Source organism: Aphelocoma coerulescens, chromosome 1 (genome assembly GCF_041296385.1).
Source record: "Aphelocoma coerulescens isolate FSJ_1873_10779 chromosome 1, UR_Acoe_1.0, whole genome shotgun sequence".
NCBI lineage: Eukaryota > Metazoa > Chordata > Aves > Passeriformes > Corvidae > Aphelocoma > Aphelocoma coerulescens.
Window position 1 is genome coordinate 110,763,867 of NC_091013.1, and position 8,315 is coordinate 110,772,181.

An 8,315-nucleotide genomic window follows, 5' to 3' on the forward strand; every position below is an offset into this window, starting at 1 on the left:
TCTACTAACCTTATTCTCTGCTTTATCTAGGATTTCCAGCTCTCATCCTACTCTCCAACACCAGCCTTCCCACCATCTAATTTTCCAAGATTATTCGTTCCTCCATCTGCATTGCTAATGTGAAATTCACTGCTTCAAATATGTCATTCTAATATGTGAATAGCTAAATCTCTGAGCATGCACAGAGAAACTAGATGTCTTCAGAAAAATGAGGAGACTCAAATTCCCTTGACTGTGAATGTGACTGATGGCCCTGTTTTATCATCTGATTTCTGCTTGCTACAAAACCTTAAAGGATTTTCTTCCACCCTGTGTGTAGGTGTACAACCATAGGAGAGGAATTAACAATTTGCTACAAACATACCTGTTCTTAAAAAAGGTCTTGCAGGAAAACATCAATCCTTTTGAGGGGTGGAGGCAGAGTATGCTAGTAATGCCTATTTCTTTTTTGTGATCTCCATGGTGCTGTTACAGAAATATTTAGAACTGCTTACAGGCCTATTGGCTGGATGGTGTAAGACATGAGTACAGTAAAATAGTATTCTTTTTCCTCATTAAAGTATTGTGACTCCCCTCTGACATAAAATCCATAAAACGTATGGATTTGGGGAATTCTGAATCATTAATAACACAATGCTTGTTTGTGGAATAAATATAAGGAAGAGATGAAGTGGAAATTAAATGTAATTGAAAAGGAAGTTAATTTTTGCAAAGATAATATACCTTACCAGTATGTTTTAGTCTACTGGTTTAACTATAAAGGAGAAGAGATTAGCATTGTATTTTAATCCAGGTGATGAAAATACAAGCACAGCTGAAAATACTGTTCTCATCCGCTGAGATTTTTTTGAAAATCAGCAGGCAAATTATCCCTGATTTGGGGCAGAGTTCAGCTGGTGATGATTGGACAGTCAGGTCTCTTGACAGTACCATGACCATCAGCAGGGCCACACAGGTCGTGGAGGAGTTACAGGACAACCTACAGGGCTTTAGCTCAGTTGTATCAGGTTCTGACTGATCATTTGCTTCTCTTGGTGAGGGAGGAAGACACTCTGAGCTTCTGTGTGTCCTGCATAATGCTGAGACAGGAAATGCCAGGTTTTGGTTTAATCCTTCTCCCTTCTGAGAGTTTGGAGAGTTGCTGTGGTTTTCATGGAAAAAGAGAGGGTTCTGCCAGTCTCCACAGCTTCTTTGGTGTCTTTTGCCCCTGTAAGGCTGGATAAGGTGGAAAAAGGGGAAATCCCTCAAATCAGCTTTTCTTTCCCTCCTGCTACTTGCAGAGGCACCCAGGGTAAACCTGTAGAATAAGGAAGGCAATAAAATACTGTTTTTTGGGGGGACTGAGAGGCTATAAGGGTGTTGGAAACAAGGAAGCTGGATCTCCTTCTCTTTGTCCCATTTACCAGGTCTTCTTCACTCCCACTGACTCCACTTCCAGATTCTGTGGAGTTTGTGCCAATTGGTGTAAATTATGGAAATATTTCTTCTTTTGATTTTTTACTGTTTGGGTGCTGAAAGGTAAGCCTCCTTGGTACAAAGATAAACAAAATAAATCACAGTACAGAGATGCTGTGTTCCCATTTTCCCTTTTCCAGCATGAGATAATGGTTTCTGTGTAGACTGGGACCACAAAATTGCATTGACAGTTTCTGGGGTGCTCTTATCCTCTGGCACTGCTGGCTGGGAACACAGAGATTCCACAAGTAAATCTTCATTTCCATGAGGTATTTAAATAATCTGCTAAAACGTTTTATATCAGTGGGTAATGGGATTTTTTTGACCATTTTTTTTTTTGAGAGCTGCACTGCTGAACTTGAAGATTGGATGGATTTGTTGCTGGTATTTGTTGTTACATCAATTGCCTTATTCCAACCCTTCTGAAAAGTCCAAACAACTTTTCAGATGTGTGTATTGCAAATTGCTGGGCAAGTGTTTTCTGTTGACACCAGACTAGTGAAATGGCAGGTGGGTTGTTTCACAGAGTAGATTACAGACTGGCAGCACTGTGTGGAAGGCTAGCAGAGTTACAGAAGTAGCCAGCTGATATTCACAGCATCATTTACCCATAATGGATGGGATCAGGTTAAACTGGGTCCCTCAAATTGGTTTTGGTCAAGGTTATACCATGAATTTATACCAAGTCATGAAGATAAAGGAAGATTATACTACTAAAAATATTACTTATTAAAAACATGCATTCTGTCTAATACATATCTGAATAATACATTAATACACCAGCATTTTACAAAGATTCAGGGATAAAGTATGAAATAAAAATTCTTCCTCTCTGTTAGTCTGCTGTCAAGACTAAAACTAAGAAAAACATGTTGAAGAGAACCCTCACAACCTGAGAAAAATTCATATTTTGACAAACTAAGGCTCCTAGAAGCAGGTTTCATGAACCAATAAAGTAATCCAAGGATGTGTGAATTACAGAATTACCTATTAAATGAAAAAATAAATGCTAGAGGTTTTGGGGAACATTATGTTTGGTGTCATTGTCTGATAAATCTGTTTTAAAATGTAAAAGGATTTAAAAAGATCATTACTTAGGCTAGGATTAGTAATAAATAAGCCAAAGCTTTTTTGCTAAAGCCCTAGGTGAACAATGGCACTTGAAAATGAAACACTGGCAAGATGCCCATCTCCTCTGGGAAAAGGCGGGAGAGCCAGCAGTTCCTCTTCGTAAGCAAACAACCCACAGAACGCCAGCATCTTCCTGGTGCATTAAGAGTGTGTCAACAGGACACACTTTTTGTGTGGGTTTGTGATTACCTGTTTAATCATAAGTGATGGCTAAATTCAGAGGCAAATACAGGGCTGGTGCGTTTTTTTCCATCTGCTCTTTGAGGGTCGCATGTTTACATCTAAGCTCATTTTTCCCTCATCTGTGTGTATTTGGTTTTGGTTTCTTAATTTCCTCTTCCAAATGTGTTTCGCAAGAATGAAAAGATTGAAATGTGACCACAGACTTTAAGAACTGATTTTTCTCCCACATGGTTTTAATTTTTTTTAATATATGTCTTACTGGAATCAGACACATTCCAGCACACACACGCGCACACACACAGAGGGCAGAATTTCCTCCTGCCATAGTTCTGGCACAGGATACGTGCACAGCTCCTCATAATCATCTACCTGAATGGGGTGAAGAGGATCCACACATTAAAATGGATACAATGCCAAATTCAGCATTTTGAGTATGAAATATTTAATATTAGGAAGAAATTCTTTACTGTGAGTCATAGGAAGACGTTGCTCATAGGAGTTGTGGATGCCCCATCCCTGGAAGTGTTCAAGACCAGGTTGGGTGGAGCTTGAAGCAACCTGGTCTGGTGGAAGGTGTCCCTGGCTATGGCAGGAGAATTGGGAACTAGATGGTCTTTAAGGTCCCTTCCAACACAAACCTTTCTATGATTCTATGGAATGGGAAAAAGTTGATCATCCTGTGTTTTTTGGCAAAATGTAACTTGGATTGTGACTTGCATCCATAATTCCAGGTTAGGTTTTTCATGCAGAAGTAGGTTTTTTACAATCATGTATTTAAGTTTTTTATTAAAACAGCTAAAAGGTCATTTGATGCATCCCCTTGAAAAGATCAGTGGCACTGTAGCATGTATAAACATGGCAACAAGTCTCTGGAGTGCTTCCATATGGAATACAAACAGCCCCGTTTTACCAGTGTATGTCACTGGTGTTCAAACCCCAAGAAATTAAAGACATCGCTTGCACCCATCATCTGTTATTTATACCTGGTACTATTTAAAAGAAAAACACACTTGAGAGCTTAAGGACCAGGTCCCTCAGGGAGCTGAAGACCAGAGGAAGGAGCTCCACTACCCTGTAGTTCCTGCTGGCCCCCGAGAGCCTGAGGAAACCAACGGCACAGGTTTTTTTGGCAGCCATGGCCATTGGGCCAGAGCAGCGTAGAAGCAGCAGCAAGAGGAGCTCACTTCACAGTCTCTAAGGATTGTAGGGCAGGAGGAGTTGGTTTATCCTGGCCTGGCTAACCCATCATCCTGGGGCAAGGACTGCTGGGTTGCTGTGCTCAGGCCAAGAGTGGGTCTGGAGGGAAGGATCCCCACGAGCACGGGCCGCACACAGAGCATGTTGGCAAAAACCTGTGGTGGTTCTCAGAGCAGGAGCTCTCTGGTTTCTTACGTGTAAATCTGAGCCAGAATTTTCAACCTTGTTTGGCTTTTCAAGAAAAAAGTGGGTTTGTTTCTGCTTCCTGCAGGGTTCTGAGCCTCTGCTGGTGCTGTAGAATCACCTCTACAAGGGTAACCAAAGAAGTATTGCTTTAATGCTTGGGATCTGGTTTGGGGAAAGACTGCATTTATTTCTACATGAAAAAGGCTCTTGGGAGACTCATGCTTGTGACTTGCATACAAAAGAGGGGGTATGCTACCTTGGTTGTAAAAGTGGCTTGTACTGAGGATCTGCACTGGGCACATCAGCACTGGGAACTGCATTCAGGACCAGCAATTCCCTGTCCTCAGGGCCAAGTGATGCAGAACGTTTGTATTTGTGCTGCTCTGCACCAGTGTCCTGCAGAGCCTGCTGACTGCTCTGCTTGGCTTCCCATGGTATCTCCACAGTGCTGAAAGCTAATTATTTTCTGCAGGTTTCTTCTTGAGTTTACAGTGTCTGAAATACTGTGAGAATTGTGCTGTACCATGGACATCTTTATAGCCCAAAACTGAGGTACTTTGTGGGAGCATGGGACCTACAAGGCAGCAGAGGCACTTGGGACAGTGGTGAGAATATGTGTTTGTTTCAGAGGGAATTTTGTTTACATTGCTTAACTTAACTCTGATATGGAACAGAGTAGCAATATATTTAGATTATCCCTACAGCAAAAAAACCAACAATTTCAAATCTCCCTGAAGTCAAAATACATCTTTTTCTAAATTTCTAGTGACAGATGGGAGGCTGTGTTACCCTCCTGGCTGTGAGAGGGCCTCTGAGGGTGTCCAGGCTCTGCAGTAATAAGGCTCTGAGTAACCTCAGAGGGGTGTCTGGCTCTGCAATAGTAGTCTGAATGCAACAGTGCTTTGGTCACCGCTGCTCCTGTTCCCCAAAATTGCTCCTATTTTAAGCTGTCAATCTTCAGACTTAAACCACACTGGCTTTGTAATGGATACATATACTCCCCAAGCAGATAATGTTTTCAGATAGGACATCTCATCCACTTTCTGAGCCCAATACACCTGGGTGACAGTGGCGTGACAATGCATAACAGCAGATTTTAGATTATCCCTAATAACTTCTGTAACTGGGTGCTTTAGCTACCCCAAACCAAGGAACAAGCACAGGGCTTTTTGCATTCCAGGCAAATGGGTAGATCTCTTTTTCTCTGTGTGTGTGTGGCACATTTGTAGTTTCTAAGGAACAGATCAGTGGAATGCTGTTATTATGCTCATGGAAAAGAAATTATATTTTCCACATGCCTCTGGTCCTATGGATTAAGAGAAGATTTTAACATATTATTTATTTTTTCTGTTAAATTCAAACAGTTAGTTGTTTGTTGTGTCGTTTGTTGGGGTTTTTTTAAGTGGAACAGAATAATTTCCGTATTTATATCCTGCATTTCGTGTCTGAAGCTTTTGGTGTTAAGTATGCGTTGTGTGTGTGTTTTCCAATGACTGCCCCAACACACACACTCCACATATGTTTCCTCTCCTGATTTGAATAGAAATCTAACACTGCAAGTGAAGTATACTGAACTACTGTTTCACAAGCTGTCATTTAAGTGATAGATGGTAAATTGGAATTTTGCCATGCAAATTAGTTAATGCTCAGATGAAGCCAGTGTTTAACTATTCAAATAAGATCTCAGTCTTGATCAGCTGTTTCAGCTTATATCTCCACTGAAGCAGACAGCTAGCTTTCAACTGGAGCAGACAACTAGAACTCCACAAAACCATCAACTCCGCTCACTTAGAGCCATCTCAGTAGATCAAATGATGTTCAAACAGCACTGATCTGTAGCTATCAGCTGGAAACAGCCAGAGATGCTGTTTCTTCAGGCAAAAAATTGTGATAGTTGGTAGTAGTTTGAAGAGAAAATTTATGTCTCTGGAATCCACTACATCCAGAAATGTAAAAATACAACAAAATTACAGTGTGACCTTTCTTTTAACATGAACATATATAAAATTCACACACAAAGAATAGTATATTTAGAATCTTAGTGGGAGCCAGGAATAACTCCTATAGCAAAGTTCCCTAAGCCTCCATTTTAAATGCACGTAACCTTTCTTTCAGCAGTTTGCTACTGCTTTTGTGCACAGGAGACCTTTGAAATCTGGGAGGAAGAAAGCCCCTTGGCTATACAAAATGCCCTGTCTTTACCTGAGAAAACTCTACGCTGTTCCACATTTATAGCACTTCATTTCAACTTATTTTTCTTGGATTCCTTAGGGAAATTTCAGCAACCTGTCAAGTAACTGAGAAGGAGACATCTACAAAGCCAGTCCTACTTCCTCACCAGGAGACCTGCAGCAGCCTTGCTTATCCTTGAGAGGTACCAAAGTCATTATAAGGATGGGGGGAAGGAGACCATCTTTCCCAGTACAGATCTTCCTCATGGCCCTTCACTGGAGTCTCCTGGAAAGAACTGCCACAATCTTTTGGAGGTGAGGAAAAGCTACAGCTGAATTTAACTGCTCTTGGCTCCTCACAGCTATTCTCAGCAGTTCAAGTGTTTGTCTTTCTCACAGGCCAGAGGGACAGCTGCTTTTCCAGCCCAGGCACTTGATCCTGCAGTACAGGTGATAGTGATCTGCGCTGGGAGTTCATAGTACGCTGCAGGTGATGATGGATGATGGGGAGTACAGCAAAAATGTTGAGCTATTTCAAGAAAAGAGGGCACAGGAAAAAGGGGTTTCTCTCCTCTGCGAAAAAAATGAAATCTCATCACCTCTGCCTCCAACAGTGTGAGTGCCATGATGCATGTGACAGTGAGGGTGACATTTTGTCATCAATGCTGCTTTTTTCAACCTCCTCAAAAAACATTCAGATTTTCTCTAGAGAAGTTTATAGCATATATCTTCTAAAATTTTTAAGATATTGCCCACAGTAGAGACACACCTGGTCTTCTCTTAGGTCCCTCAAGACAACATCAAAAAGATGCCACAGAGTTTGGCAGGGACAGAAGGACCAGTACCACCCACTCATTCTTCCTGAGGGGATGGGGTGTGCTGGCTGCCTCAGCTACTGTCAGCAGGGACAAGCCAAACAAGTTTCTGAAGCAGGACAGAGGGCTGGATTTTCCAGAAGAAGGGACCACTGAGGGAACCATGACAGAAAAAAGGCAACTGGGCCTGTGGTGTCCATGAGTGGGCAGAGGTGGGAGGAGGAAGGCAAAGAGTGGGAGAAGCACCAGAAGAAAGGACTTACAGAGTGTGTGGTTATGGGAATCAGCTCCAGGTTTTGTAAGCCTCCAAGGGGAGGGAGGAGACAAAGCAAATGATGCTTGGAAGGGGACACTGAACTCGATTTAAAGAGCAAGGCTGTTAGTTTATACAGTTAGCAATCCTAGCAATGTCCTTTGAACCATTCTTTTTTATGTAGTTTTATGTGTATATGTATGGAATAGGCCATTTTCCTGTTCACTAATGTGTATTCTCATCACATACCATTCTTTATAGGCATCTTAGCAGCATCTACACTCCAAAGACATCTGCTGAAAGTGATGTAGGTACCCAAATCAGTTTGGGCTAGCCTGGCATTTCTCCCAGTGTTCTGACTCAAAGATGAAATGTGTTGCTATCGTTTACAAGATGTTCACAAAGCAACTCTCTACAAAAGGAGACTGTACAATGTGCCACCATTTGAAATCTCTTTACAGTCTTTTTCCATTAAAACAACAAACCTTGGCAGCTACCATCTACTCTTTTCTGATTTGCAGCCAGCCAATTATATCGCTTAGAATGCACTAGATTAGCAAGGATTTAAGTTCAAGGCACTGCCTTTGTGTAGTTCTAGTCGTGCCTTAGGAAAAATTTACTTTTTTTCTTCCCTTCTCTATGTTTATTTCCTTCACTGTTTTGGTTAATCCCTGCTACATACAACAGCTCCCTTGTAAGCATTATTTTAGCAGTAACCACAGAGCATTCTGAGTGCCTTCTAAAAGTCAGATAGTAAAAGAATCCAGTTGCCTCAATCTCTTAGTGTGACCTTCAGTCATGGGAATAGGTCTGATGGTTTCAGTGGAAAGATCTGCAAGAGTGAAAATTGCTCCAGCGAATCAGAGCCTGACAAACCATATTCTGGTTTTTGTGGATTACCAGATGGAAGAGCTACTGTAAGGT

General features: G+C 41.6%; 2 long non-coding RNA genes across 2 annotated transcripts; both read left to right on the forward strand.

Annotated features, from left to right (window-relative positions):
* The first annotated feature begins 956 nt into the window (after positions 1 to 956).
* Positions 957 to 4,751, forward strand: LOC138119898 (uncharacterized). Its single transcript, XR_011155654.1, has 3 exons — positions 957 to 1,098; positions 1,407 to 1,518; positions 4,625 to 4,751. It is a non-coding gene; the product is annotated as an uncharacterized lncRNA (long non-coding RNA).
* A 1,676-nt stretch (positions 4,752 to 6,427) lies between these two features.
* LOC138119915 (uncharacterized) lies at positions 6,428 to 7,887 on the forward strand. The gene is made up of 3 exons (XR_011155668.1): positions 6,428 to 6,638; positions 6,723 to 6,773; positions 7,653 to 7,887. It is a non-coding gene; the product is annotated as an uncharacterized lncRNA (long non-coding RNA).
* The last annotated feature ends 428 nt before the right edge of the window (positions 7,888 to 8,315 follow it).